Below are 14,642 nucleotides of genomic sequence, written 5' to 3' on the forward strand. Positions count from 1 at the left end.
AACGCATATGTTTCGGCCATTTTCTCTTAGATTTTGCACATATCTAGACATTTTCTTTGTCTTTATTCTTCTCATCAAGTGTGTCCCATTTTCTTTCATCTTCCTTTTCTTTCTTTTCTTTCTCTTCTGTTAGGCTCAAAAAAGAAGAAGAAAGACAATTAGGCCACCTTGTGGACACCAATATAATAATCATAATATTGTTATACAAATTTATATAATATATTTTGGGTTTTTCTTTGTCGCTCCATTGGGAGACCCAGACAATTGGGTGTATAGCTTCTGCCTCCGGAGGCCACACAAAGTATTACACTGAAAGTGTAAACCCTCCCCTCTGCCTATACACCCTCCCGTGCATCACGGGCTCCTCAGTTTATGCTTTGTGTGGAAGGAGGCACACATCCACTCATGCATTCCCATTTTAGTCAGCAAGCAGCTGCTGATTTTAGATCGGTTGGAAGAAAAGAGAGGGCCCCCACAGGGCCCCCGGCATGCTCCCTTCTCACCCCACTACGTCGGCGGTGCTGTTAAGGTTGAGGTACCCATTGCGGGTACAGAGGCTGGAGCCACATGCCGTTTTCTTCACCATCCTTAGAGGCTCTGGAGAAGTGGGATCCTGACCGGTCATCCATTCACTGGGACCAGGCCTCCCTCCGCAGCCCCTGTGGGAATCTGCCGGACAGGAGTCGTAGCTATGTATCCTCAGGGACAGGGCCCTGCATCTAAAGGTACTCTGTGTCCCCATGGGGACTGTGCATGGAGCGCTTGTTTCACAGACGCTGCAGCAGCTGCTGGTTTGTGAAGACCGGGACTTCCGCGCCGACCGAGCCTGTTTGTCAGGCCGCGGTATTAAATTTAGTCCCCGGCTTCATCTGCGGCTAGTACCATAACTCCCGCCCCCGGGTCCTGCCAGTCAGGGTAAGGGCGGGACGGTTCGACCTGACGTCGGCAAGTGAGGGCTGAAGCATACTTTAGGTTTCCTCCCCCCTCACTGATCACTGTGGGGCGCCCCAGATTCCCGCACTTCACATACCCCGCTTTGGGCGGTCGTAAGCCACACCGGTCACCCGGTGCTGGTCCCCTAGGGTGCCGGAGGTATATATATATATATTTGTATATTTCTTCGGCGCCTCCATTGGGACGACCCAGACGATTGGGTGTTATAGCACTGCCTCCGGAGGCCACACAAAGCAATTACACTAAAAAAGTGTAAGGCCCCTCCCCTTCTGGCTATACACCCCCAGTGGGATCACTGGCTCACCAGTTTTCTGCTTTGTGCGAAGGAGGTCAGACATCCACGCATAGCTCCACTGTTTAGTCAGCAGTAGCTGCTGACTATATCGGATGGAAGAAAAGAGGGCCCATACTAGGGCCCCCAGCATGCTCCCTTCTTACCCCACTTGTGGTTTGTAAGGTTGAGGTACCCATTGCGGGTACAGAGGCTGGAGCCCACATGCTGCTTTCCTTCCCCATCCCCCTGAGGGGCTCTGAGGAAGTGGGATCTTACCGGCCTCCAAGCCTGAGGCCGGGCTCCGTCCACAGACCCATTGAACCTGCTGGATAAGGAGCCGGGGTACCTGTCGTCAGGGACAAGGCCCTGCAACTTTCAGGTACTCTGTGTCCCCGTACGGACAGGCACGCACACGCCAGACTTGCTGGGTGTGTTAGTGCGCCGGGGACAGTAGCGCTCCACGCTGGGCTTGGATCACAGCAGCTTAGCTGTATGGTGTGGAGGATTCATGTGCTGGGAACTACCCAGCGCCGGCCACTCTCGGAGCTGGCGGCGCGGCTGGGACTTGTAGTGCGCCGGGGACTTAGCGCCGACCGCGCTTTTACGGCGGCGGCGCTTATAAATTTAGTCCCCGGCTTTTGCGGCCTAGCTCCGCTTCGTTCCCGCCCCCTCCCTGTCAATCAGGGAATGGGACAGACGCTGTGCAATCGTCAGCGCCGAGGGCTGGAGCCTTATTTACATGCTCCAGCCCTCTCACTAGGCACAGTGGGACGCAGGTTTCCCGCTTTTGGTCTGAGCACGCCCAGGGCCCGCCCCCCCCCTCCACAGGACGCCGGCAGCCATTCCTGCATGCAGTCTGGCTGGAGGACGGACACAGGCTCTGGGAGACCCAGACTAGGGATTTCTGGCGACCACACACCCGCGTTTAGCGGGCGGTAAGCAGCACATTAGTGCTGGCCCCACTAGTGCCACAGTGTGTATTGGTGTACTTTTTCCTGTACCAGATATATATATATATATATATATATATATATACTGCACTGTACGGTCGCTTCTTGGCTGTATACCCCTATATTGCTCTGAGGAGACAGCAACATGTCATCCACAAAACGCAAGGGTGCCAAGGCACGGGCTGTATACACTGCTTGTACAGCATGTGGGGCTAATCTACCAGCAGGCTCCAACGACCCTCATTGTGTGCAATGTTCAGTCCCAGTGGCACTTCGTCAGCCAGAGCATATGGTGGTGGTAGCCCAGGCAGAGGCGCCTGTGAACCCTGCCCCGGTGACGGGGACAGAATTTGCAATCTTTGCTGATAAAATGTCTGTGACTATGACAAAAATCCTGGAGACCTTGCAGTCCAGGCCAGTGGCTCAGACCATGGACACTGCTGTGGCTATGTTCCCAGGTCCCCCTCAGTTGGAACTAATCCGTACTTCGAGGGGGTCCCAGGCATCACAGGCTGAGATAAAGGTATTTCAGCTCACCTGCCGACTCCACTGCTGTGATCTCCTGGGTGCACGGATCCGCTGGAAGGTCCAGGCCAGCCAAGGTAATGGGAAAATAGAACGAAGGAAGGAGGGATCCAGCACAAATCCTCGTGGTTAAAAGTAAAAAAACATCCTTTATTTCAAAAATTTAAAAGATCATCAGAGACCCGAAGTAGGGAACATATTTACAGTGGTCGCATAGGCAAACTTTACGCGTTTCGGACTGGGGGGGTAAAAACAACAGAGTCCTTAATCATAAGTGACCCATGCTTAGCTGGAAGCAACTCATATAGGGGAGGAAATGAAATACACACCAGGAAAAAGGGGGCGGAAGTGAAAAAAGTCCATAGGTGGAAGGAACAAACCAAACCACCTGTACCCACTTCAATTAAGAGACAAAAGGACACTCAACATACATGAGATAGATATATAAATATACAACCATATTGTCATATACAAATAGACATCCAAATGTAGAAAAATCTTAGCCAAAAAAAATCACATGGGAATAAATGGGTTATAAACAGAAAAGCAAGCCTTCCCTGACCACAGCAAATAAACGAAAATCAATATAAGCTGATAAAAAAATGAACACCATACAACTTGATTGTAAGATAAAATCCGACAAAAGGCAAGGTAATTAGTAAGTAGAAAAATATATATATACATATATGCGTATAAATAAATATGAATTATATAAGATGTTGATGATAAAGATGTCAATTTAAATGTCAATCTGTGGTCAGGGAAGGCTTGCTTTTCTGTTTATAACCCATTTATTCCCATGTGATTTTTTTTTTGGCTAAGATTTTTCTACATTTGGATGTCTATTTGTATATGACAATATGGTTGTATATTTATATATCTATCTCATGTATGTTGAGTGTCCTTTTGTCTCTTAATTGAAGTGGGTACAGGTGGTTTGGTTTGTTCCTTCCACCTATGGACTTTTTTCACTTCCGCCCCCTTTTTCCTGGTGTGTATTTCATTTCCTCCCCTATATGAGTTGCTTCCAGCTAAGCATGGGTCACTTATGATTAAGGACTCTGTTGTTTTTACCCCCCCAGTCCGAAACGCGTAAAGTTTGCCTATGCGACCACTGTAAATATGTTCCCTACTTCGGGTCTCTGATGATCTTTTAAATTTTTGAAATAAAGGATGTTTTTTTACTTTTAACCACGAGGATTTGTGCTGGATCCCTCCTTCCTTCGTTCTATTTTCCCATCACAGGCTGAGGGCTCTGACTCTGATGACAGTCCCAGGCCGCTTAAGAGAGCTCGCTGGGAGAGACCCTCCACGTCGTCACGCGGGTCAGGGTCTCAGCGATGTCTCTATATGATGAGACAGAGGTGGGTGATCAGGAGTCTGGTCCTGACACCGCACTCAATTTGGATACGCCAGATGGTGACGCCATGGTAAACGACCTTATAGTGGCCATCAATAGGCTGTTGGATATTTCTCCACCAGCCCCTTCAGCAGAGGAGGCAGCTGCCCAGCAGGAGAAATTCCATTTCCTGTATCCCAAGCGTAAATTGAGTACTTTTCTGGACCACTCTGACTTCAGAGAATCAATCCAGAAACACCATGCTTATCCGGACAAGCGTTTTTCCAAACGTCTTAAGGATACACGTTATCCCTTTCCCCCTGACGTGGTCAAACGCTGGACCCAGTGTCCAAAAGTGGACCCTCCAATATCCAGGCTTGCAGCTAGATCCATAGTTGCAGTGGAGGATGGGGCTTCACTTAAAGATGCCAATGACAGACAGATGGACCTTTGGTTGAAATCTGTCTATGAAGCTATTGGCGCGTCGTTTGCTCCAGCATTCGCGGCCGTGTGGGCGCTCCAAGCTATTTCAGCTGGTCTGGCACAGGTGGACTCTTTCTTAAGTCCAGCAGTGCCGCAAGTGGCGTCCTTAACTACGCAAATGACTGCGTTTGCGACCTACGCTATCAATGCGGTACTAGAATCTACGAGCCGTACCTCAATGGCATCCGCCAACTCTGTAGTTTTGCGCAGAGCCTTGTGGTTAAAAGAATGGAAAGCAGATTCTGCTTCTAAAAAATGTTTAACCAGCTTGCCATTATCTGGAGACAGACTGTTTGGTGAGCAATTGGCGGAAATCATTAAACAGTCCAAAGGTAAGGACCCTTCCTTACCCCAGCCCAGATCAAGCAAACCTCAACAGAGGAAGTGGCAGTCAAAGTTTCGGTCCTTTCGAGGCTCGGGCAAGTCCCAATTCTCCTCGTCCAAAGGGACTCAGAAAGAGCAAAGGAGCTCTGATTCCTGGCGGTCTCACTCACGCCCCAAGAAAGCAGCCGGAGGTACTGCTTCCAAGGCGGCTGCCTCATGACTTTCGGCCGCCTCCCTCCGCATCCTCGGTCGGTGGCAGGCTCTCCCGCTTTTGCGACATTTGGCTGCCACAGGTCAAAGACCAGTGGGTAACAGACATTTTGTCTCACGGGTACAGGATAGAGTTCAGTTCTCGTCCTCCGCCTCGGTTCTTCAGAACTTCCCCACATCCCGACCGAGCAGATGCCCTTCTGCAGGCGGTGCTTTCTCTAAGAGCAGAAGGAGTGGTGGTCCCGGTTCCTCTTCGGGAACAAGGACAAGGTTTTTACTCCAATCTCTTTGTGGTGCCAAAAAAGGACGGCTCATTCCGTCCTGTTCTGGACCTAAAACTGCTCAACAAGCATGTGAACGCCAGGCGGTTCCGGATGGAATCCCTCCGCTCAGTCATTGCCTCAATGTCTCAAGGAGATTTCCTAGCATCAATAGACATCAAAGATGCTTATCTCCACGTGCCGATTGCTACAGAGCACCAACGCTTTCTACGCTTCGTGATAGGAGACGACCATCTTCAGTTCGTAGCTCTGCCATTTGGTCTGGCGACAGCCCCACGGGTGTTCACCAAGGTCATGGCGGCAGTGGTAGCAGTCTTGCACTCTCAGGGACACTCTGTGATCCCTTACTTAGACGATCTACTTGTCAAGGCACCCTCTCAGGAGGCATGCCAACTCAGCCTGAACGTTGCACTGGAGACTCTCCAGACGTTCGGGTGGATCGTCAACTTCTCAAAGTCAAATCTGTTACCGACCCAATCACTGACGTATCTTGGCATGGAGTTTCATACTCTCTCAGCGATAGTGAAACTTCCGCTGGACAAGCAGCGGTCACTACAGACGGGGGTGCAGGCTCTCCTTCAAAGTCAGTCGCACTCCTTAAGACGCCTCATGCACTTCCTCGGGAAGATGGTGGCGGCAATGGAGGCGGTTCCGTTTGCGCAGTTTCATCTGCGCCCACTTCAATGGGACATTCTCCGCCAATGGGACGGGAAGTCAACATCCCTGGACAGGAAAGTCTCCCTTTCCCAGACGGCCAAGGACTCTCTGCAGTGGTGGCTTCTTCCCACCTCATTATCACAGGGAAGATCCTTCCTACCACCGTCCTGGGCGGTGGTCACGACAGACGCGAGTCTGTCAGGGTGGGGAGCAGTTTTTCTCCATCACAGGGCTCAGGGTACGTGGACCCAGCAGGAGTCCACCCTTCAGATCAATGTTCTGGAAATCAGAGCAGTGTATCTTGCCCTACTAGCCTTCCAGCAGTGGCTGGAAGGAAGGCAGATCCGAATTCAGTCGGACAACTCCACAGCGGTGGCATACATCAACCACCAAGGGGGGACACGCAGTCGGCAAGCCTTCCAGGAAGTCCGGCGGATTCTGATGTGGGTGGAAGCCACGGCCTCCACCATATCCGCAGTTCACATCCCCGGCGTAGAAAACTGGGAAGCAGACTTCCTCAGTCGCCAGGGCATGGACGCAGGGGAATGGTCCCTTCACCCGGACGTGTTTCAGGAAATCTGTCGCCGCTGGGGAAGGCCGGACGTCGACTTAATGGCGTCCCGGCACAACAACAAGGTCCCAACCTTCATGGCACGGTCTCGCGATCACAGAGCTCTGGCGGCAGACGCCTTAGTGCAAGATTGGTCGCAGTTCCGGCTCCCTTATGTGTTTCCACCTCTGGCACTCTTGCCCAGGGTGCTACGCAAGATCAGATCCGACTGCAGCCGCGTCATACTCGTCGCCCCAGACTGGCCACGGAGGGCGTGGTATCCGGATCTGTGGCATCTCACGGTCGGCCAACCGTGGGCACTACCAGACCGACCAGACTTGCTGTCCCAAGGGCCGTTTTTCCATCGGAATTCTGCGGCCCTGAACCTGACTGTGTGGCCATTGAGTCCTGGATCCTAGCGTCTTCAGGATTATCCCAAGGGGTCGTTGCCACCATGAGACAGGCTAGGAAGCCCACGTCCGCTAAGATCTACCACAGAACGTGGAGGATATTCTTATCCTGGTGCTCTGCTCAGGGAGTGTCTCCCTGGCCATTTGCATTGCCTACTTTTCTTTCTTTCCTGCAATCTGGGTTAGAAAAAGGTTTGTCGCTCGGCTCCCTTAAAGGGCAAGTCTCGGCGCTATCCGTCTTTTTTCAGAAGCGTCTAGCACGACTTTCTAAGGTACGCACGTTCCTGCAGGGGGTTTGTCATATCGTACCCCCGTACAAGCGGCCGTTAGATCCATGGGATCTGAACAGGGTACTGGTTGCCCTCCAGAAGCCGCCCTTCGAGCCTCTGAGGGAGGTTTCACTTTCTAGACTATCACAGAAAGTGGCTTTTTTGGTAGCGATCACATCTCTTCGGAGAGTGTCTGAGCTAGCAGCGCTGTCATCCAAGGCTCCCTTCCTGGTCTTCCACCAGGACAAGGTAGTGCTGCGACCCATTCAGGAGTTTCTCCCGAAGGTGGTATCCTCTTTTCATCTTAATCAGGATATCTCTTTGCCTTCTTTTTGTCCTCATGCAGTTCATCGCTATGAGAAGGATTTACATTTGTTAGATCTGGTGAGAGCACTCAGAATCTACATTTCCCGCACGGCGCCCCTGCGCCGTTCGGATGCACTCTTTGTCCTTGTCGCTGGTAAGCGCAAAGGGTCGCAGGCTTCCAGGGCCACCCTGGCTCGATGGATCAAAGAACCAATTCTTGAAGCCTACCGTTCTGCTGGGCTTCCGGTTCCATCAGGGCTGAAGGCCCATTCTACCAGAGCCGTGGGTGCGTCCTGGGCACTACGACACCAGGCTACGGCTCAACAGGTGTGCCAGGCTGCACACTTTCACCAAACATTATCAGGTGCATACCTATGCTTCGGCGGACGCCAGCCTAGGTAGAAGAGTCCTGCAGGCGGCAGTTGCCTCCCCGTAGGGGAGGGCTGTCTTTGCAGCTCTAACATGAGGTATTTCTTACCCACCCAGGGACAGCTTTTGGACGTCCCAATCGTCTGGGTCTCCCAATGGAGCGCCGAAGAAGAAGGGAATTTTGTTACTTACCGTAAATTCCTTTTCTTCTAGCTCCTATTGGGAGACCCAGCACCCGCCCTGTTGTCCTTCGGGATTTTTGGTTGTTTTTCGGGTACACATGTTGTTCATGTTGAATGGTTTTCAGTTCTCCGACGTTACGTCGGAGTGAATTTGTTTAAACCAGTTATTGGCTTTCCTCCTTCTTGCTTTTGCACTAAAACTGGTGAGCCAGTGATCCCACTGGGGGTGTATAGCCAGAAGGGGAGGGGCCTTACACTTTTTAGTGTAATTGCTTTGTGTGGCCTCCGGAGGCAGTGCTATACACCCAATCGTCTGGGTCTCCCAATAGGAGCTAGAAGAAAAGGAATTTACGGTAAGTAACAAAATTCCCTTCATTTTCTCTGTTCGGCCGGGTTGTTTACTTTTGGCTATATACCCTCAGTGATCACTCTCCTAGGAGACAACAGCACGTCGTCCACAAGGAGCAAGGGTGCTAAGGCAAAGGGTTTTTTTGCAACCTGTACCTCTTGTGGGGCTATGTTACCCGCGGGTTCCACCTACCCTCACTGTGAGCAATGCTCGACCCCTGTTGCACTTGCTCAGCCGGAGCCTCGGGCACTAGTGGGCCCCTCGGCTCAGGCAGACCCTCCTGCTTCCACTGTCCAGGCGCCAGGGACAGAGTTTGCAGTTTTTGCTGAGAAACTCTCTGAGTCGCTTTCACAATCCATGGCTCAGTCTATGGACAAATGGTCTGCCAAGCTACTAGAAGCCTTGCAGTCCAGACCGGTCCTTACACAGGCCCCGGGCATTGTTGGATCATCGCCTCCAGGCCCCTCTCGGTCTGCGCCGCAGCGTGCTCCTGGGGTGGCCCCTAGGTCTCACGTGGAGGACTCCTGCACGGACCACAGTCCCAGACCGGCTAAGCGGGCTCGCTGGGAATCTTCCCCGACTTCCTCACGCTGCTCGGGGTCTCAGCTTGAGGACTCTCTGGAGGACGAGGCGGACGTCGCAGCTCAGGGCTCTGACCCTGACGTTGCCCTCAATCTTGATACACCTGAGGGGGACGCCTTAGTAAATGACCTTATAGCGTCCATCAACCAGGTGCTAGATCTTTCTCCCCCACCTCCACCTATAGAGGAGTCGGCTTCGCAGCAGGAGAAACACCAGTTTAGGTTTCCCAAACGTACACGGAGTGCGTTTTTCGATCACTCTAACTTCAGAGATGCTGTCCAGAAGCACAGAGCATGTCCGGACAAGCGCTTTACTAAGCGCCTTAATGACACACGTTACCCCTTCCCCTCTGACGTAGTTAAGGGTTGGGCTCAATGTCCCAAGGTGGATCCTCCAGTCTCTAGACTGGCGGCTAGATCTGTAGTATCAGTTGCAGATGGCTCATCGCTCAAGGATGCCACTGACAGGCAGATAGAGCTCCTGGTGAAATCCATCTATGAAGCCACAGGCGCGTCTTTTGCCCCGGCCTTTGCAGCCGTGTGGGCACTCCAAGCTATCTCAGCTTGTCTGTCTGAGATTAATGCGGTCACACGTACCTCTGCTCCGCAAGTTGCGTCTTTGACTTCTCAGGCGTCGGCTTTTTCGTCCTACGCCATGAACGCCGTCCTGGACTCTGCTAGCCGTACAGCGGTAGCATCCGCTAATTCGGTGGCAGTCCGCAGGGCCATGTGGCTACGCGAATGGAAGGCAGACTCTGCTTCCAAGAAGTTCTTAACCGGTTTGCCGTTTTCTGGCGACCGATTGTTTGGCGAACGATTGGATGAAATTATTAAGGAATCCAAGGGAAAGGACTCGTCCTTACCCCAGTCCAAACCGAAGAGACCTCAGCAACGGAAAATACAACTGAGGTTTCGGTCCTTTCGGCCCTCCGCCAAGTCCCAATCCTCCTCGTCCAACAGGCCAGAGAAAGGCCAGAGGAACTCCTATGCGTGGCGGTCTAAGTCACGCCCCCAAAAAAACCGCCGGAGGCACTGCCTCCAAGGCGGCCTCCTCATGACTTTCGGCCTCCCCGAACCGCATCCTCGGTCGGTGGCAGGCTCTCCCACTTTCTTTCTCCCGTCCTGCGACGCCTGGTGGCCACATGTCCAAGACCGATGGGTGAGAGACATTCTGTCTCACGGTTACAGGATAGAGTTCAGCTCTCGTCCTCCGACTCGTTTCTTCAGACAATTGGCGTTCTGAAGACAGAAGGAGTGGTGATTCCCGTTCCCCCTCAGGAACATGGTCACGGCTTCTACTCCAACTTGTTCGTGGTGCCAAAGAAGGACGGATCATTCCGTCCCGTTCTGGACCTCAAACTGCTCAACAGGCATGTGAGCACCAGAAGGTTTCGGATGGAATCTCTCCGCTCGGTCATCGCTTCGATGTCACAAGGAGACTTCCTAGCATCAATCGACATCAAGGATGCTTATCTCCATGTGCCGATCGCACCCGAACATCAACGCTTCCTGCGTTTCGCCATCGGGGACGAACACCTCGTGGCACTGCCTTTCGGCCTGGCGACAGCCCCACGGGTCTTCACCAAGGTCATGGCATCCGTTGTGGCGGTCCTACACTCTCAGGGACACTCGGTGATCCCTTACTTAGACGATCTCCTAGTCAGGGCACCCTCCCGGGTGGCGTGTCAACACAGCCTGACCGTCGCTCTGGCGACTCTCCAGCAGTTCGGGTGGCTCATCAACTTCCCAAAGTCCAAGTTAACACCGACCCAATCACTGACTTACCTCGTGATGGAGTTTCATACTCACTCAGCGGTAGTCAAGCTACCGCTGGACAAACAGCTTTCGCTGCAGACAGGGGTGCAATCTCTTCTTCGGGGTCAGTCACACCCCTTGAGGCGCCTCATGCACTTCCTGGGGAAGATGGTGGCAGCATTGGAGGCAGTGCCCTTCGCGCAGTTCCATCTGCGCCCACTCCAATGGGACATTCTCCGCAAATGGGACAGGAGGTCGATGTCCCTAGACAGGAACGTCTCTCTTTCCCTTGCAACCAAGACGTCACTTCAGTGGTGGCTCCTTCCCAACTCTCTGTCGCAGGGAAAATCCTTCCTACCCCCAACCTGGGCTGTGGTCACGACGGACGCGAGTCTGTCAGGGTGGGGAGCGGTTTTTCTCCACCACAGGGCTCAGGGAACCTGGACTCCGATAGAGTCTTCCCTTCAGATCAATGTTCTGGAGATAAGGGCAGTTTATCTAGCCCTAAAGGCGTTCCATCGGTGGCTGGAGGGCAGGCAGATCCGCATACAGTCGGACAACGCCACGGCGGTCGCGTACATCAACCACCAGGGCGGCACACGCAGCCGTCAAGCCTTCCAGGAAGTCCGGCGGATTCTGCTGTGGGCGGAAGCCACAGCCTCCACCATCTCCGCAGTTCACATCCCGGGCGTAGAAAACTGGGAAGCAGATTTTCTCAGTCGTCAGGGCATGGATGCGGGGGAATGGTCTCTTCACCCAGACGTGTTTCGAGAGATCTGTCGCCGCTGGGGAACGCCGGACGTCGATCTCATGGCGTCACGGCACAACAACAAGGTCCCGGCCTTCATGGCACGGTCTCAAGATCACAGAGCTCTGGCGACGGACGCGTTAGTTCAGGATTGGTCGCAGTTTCGACTCCCTTATGTGTTTCCTCCTCTAGCGATGTTGCCCAGAGTGTTACGCAAGATCAGATCCGACTGTCGTCGCGCCATTCTCGTCGCTCCAGATTGGCCGAGGCGGTTGTGGTACCCGGATCTGTGGCATCTCACGGTGGGTCAGCCGTGGGCGCTTCCAGACCGCACAGACCTGCTGTCACAAGGGCCGTTTTTCCATCTGAATTCTGCGGCCCCCAACCTGACTGTGTGGCCATTGAGTCCTGGCTCCTAGCGTCGTCGGGTTTATCTCAGGATGTCATTGCCACCATGAGACAGGCCAGGAAACCAACGTCCGCCAAGATCTATTACAGGTCGTGGCGGATCTTCTTGTCCTGGTGCTCTGATAAGGGTTTTACTCCCTGGCCTTTTGCCTTACCTATTTTTCTTTCATTCCTTCAATCCGGAATGGACAAGGGTTTGTCACTCGGCTCTCTCAAGGGACAAGTATCGGCGCTCTCAGTATTTTTTCAAAAGCGCCTGGCAAGGCTTCCGCAGGTCCGCACGTTCCTGCAGGGAGTTTGCCACATAGTTCCACCCTACAAGCGTCCGCTGGAACCCTGGGACCTTAACAGGGTGTTAATGGCTCTTCAAAAACCACCTTTCGAGCCGCTGAGGGATGTCTCTTTATCACGTCTTTCGCAGAAGGTGGCATTTCTTGTGGCAATTACCTCACTCCGAAGAGTGTCGGAGCTTGCAGCGCTGTCATGCAAATCCCCTTTCCTGGTTTTTCACCAGGATAAGGTGGTTCTGCGTCCTGTCCCGGAGTTTCTCCCTAAGGTGGTATCTCCTTTTCATCTCAATCAGGATATCTCCTTACCGTCATTTTGCCCTCATCCAGTTCACCAGTGTGAAAAGGATTTGCATTAATTAGATCTAGTGAGAGCACTCCGGCTCTACGTGTCTCGCACGGCGCCCCTGCGCCGTTCAGATGCGCTCTTTGTCCTGGTCGCTGGCCAGCGTAAGGGTTCGCAGGCTTCCAAGTCAACCTTGGCTCGGTGGATCAAGGAACCGATTCTTGAAGCCTACCGTTCTTCGGGGCTTCCTCTTCCTTCGGGCCTCAGAAAGCAATAGAGAAGGGTGTTCAATTGCCGCGCCAACAGATCACTCATTCAGATGATGAAGACCAATGTCACTTTATTTGCATACAGGTCTACGCGTTTCAGGAGCATCTGCTCCCTTCCTCAGGACCGTCAAGTTAAAAATAACATCAAATCAAAGTGATTTGATGTTATTTTTAACTTGACGGTCCTGAGGAAGGGAGCAGATGCTCCTGAAACGTGTAGACCTGTATGCAAATAAAGTGACATTGGTCTTCATCATCTGAATGAGTGATCTGTTGGCGCGGCAATTGAACACCCTTCTCTATTGCTTTCTGATGTCTGCCACTGGGTGGCTGCAGCCGTGGATCTTATTTTACATGCACATATAGTAGTTGTGACTGTCACAACTACATCAGGTGAGTGAGTTTACTCCCCCTTCCCCACCCCACATATATCGGGGTAAGACCCTATTTTGCGCTTTTCTGTCCACAGCCTCCTTTTATATCTTCCTTCGGGCCTGAAAGCCCATTCTACCAGAGCCGTGGGTGCGTCCTGGGCATTGCGACACCGGGCTACGGCTCAGCAGGTGTGTCAGGCAGCTACCTGGTCTAGTCTGCACACCTTCACAAAACACTATCAAGTGCATACCTATGCTTCGGCAGATGCCAGTCTAGGTAGGCGAGTCCTTCAGGCGGCGGTTGCCCACCTGTAGGAGAAGGGGTCGTTTTCGGCTCTCTTTTATTGAGGTATTCTTTTACCCACCCAGGGACTGCTTTTGGACGTCCCAATTGTCTGGGTCTCCCAATGGAGCGACAAAGAAGAAGGGAATTTTGTTTACTTACCGTAAATTCCTTTTCTTCTAGCTCCTATTGGGAGACCCAGCACCCGCCCCTGTTCCCTTCGGGCTGGTTGTTCTTTTGTGTACACATGTTGTTCATGTTGAATTGTTCTTTTGGTTATGGTTTCAGTTCTCCGAACATCCTTCGGATTGAATTTACCCCAGACCAATTTATAAGTTTCCTCCTTCCTGCTTTTGCACCAAAACTGAGGAGCCCGTGATGCACGGGAGGGTGTATAGGCAGAGGGGAGGGGTTACACTTTTCAGTGTAATACTTTGTGTGGCCTCCGGAGGCAGAAGCTATACACCCAATTGTCTGGGTCTCCCAATAGGAGCTAGAAGAAAAGGAATTTACGGTAAGTAAATAAAATTCCCTTCTTTTGATTGGGTTTTTCAAGTGACTCTCTTCCTTTTACATTGTTTTAACTTATTTTCTTAATAAAGATTTGTAATTTTATTACAATTATTGACTGCATATTAATGGCTTGTTTAATTTACTCTTTCATTTCTGTACAAGTATATAGATGGCGGATTCAAAGTCAGTTATTTGGCCTTGAAATGCCATGACAACCATCAGAGCCACACAATCATGTTCTCAGGATTCTGATGGGCTTAAAGGGAACCTGTCGACAGTTTTGGGGTCTATAAGCTGCGGCCACCACCAGTGGGCTCTTATGTACAGAATTCTAACATGCTGTATATAAGAGCCCAGGCCGCTGTGTAGAATGTAAAAATCACTTTATAATACTTGCCTAAATGGTCGGTATGGTGCAGATAGGTCAGATGGGCGTCTCCATTCTTTGGGTGCGGCGCCTCCTCTTTCGGCCATCCTTGTCCTTCTTCTTCTTAAGTCTGGGTGCTTGACGCGTCCTACTTAATGCACACAGGCCGGTATTGAGGTCCCGCTCATGCGCACTACAATACTTTTGATCTGCCCTGCTCAGGGCATATCAAAGTGCACCTGCGCAGGACCTCAATGCCAGACTGTGTGCATGACGTAGGATGCATCATGCACCTAGGCTTCAGAAGGAGGACAAAGATAGCTGAAAGAGGAGGCGCCG

At 52.0% G+C, this 14,642-nt stretch overlaps 1 protein-coding gene across 1 annotated transcript in view; it reads left to right on the forward strand.

Moving 5' to 3' along the window:
• Window positions 1-14,642, forward strand: part of RBM26 (RNA binding motif protein 26) — a 252,850-nt gene that overhangs the window by 175,849 nt on the left and 62,359 nt on the right. The gene's annotated exons all lie outside the window — the stretch shown is intronic.

This window comes from Anomaloglossus baeobatrachus, chromosome 2 (assembly GCF_048569485.1).
Source record: "Anomaloglossus baeobatrachus isolate aAnoBae1 chromosome 2, aAnoBae1.hap1, whole genome shotgun sequence".
NCBI classification, from domain to species: domain Eukaryota; kingdom Metazoa; phylum Chordata; class Amphibia; order Anura; family Aromobatidae; genus Anomaloglossus; species Anomaloglossus baeobatrachus.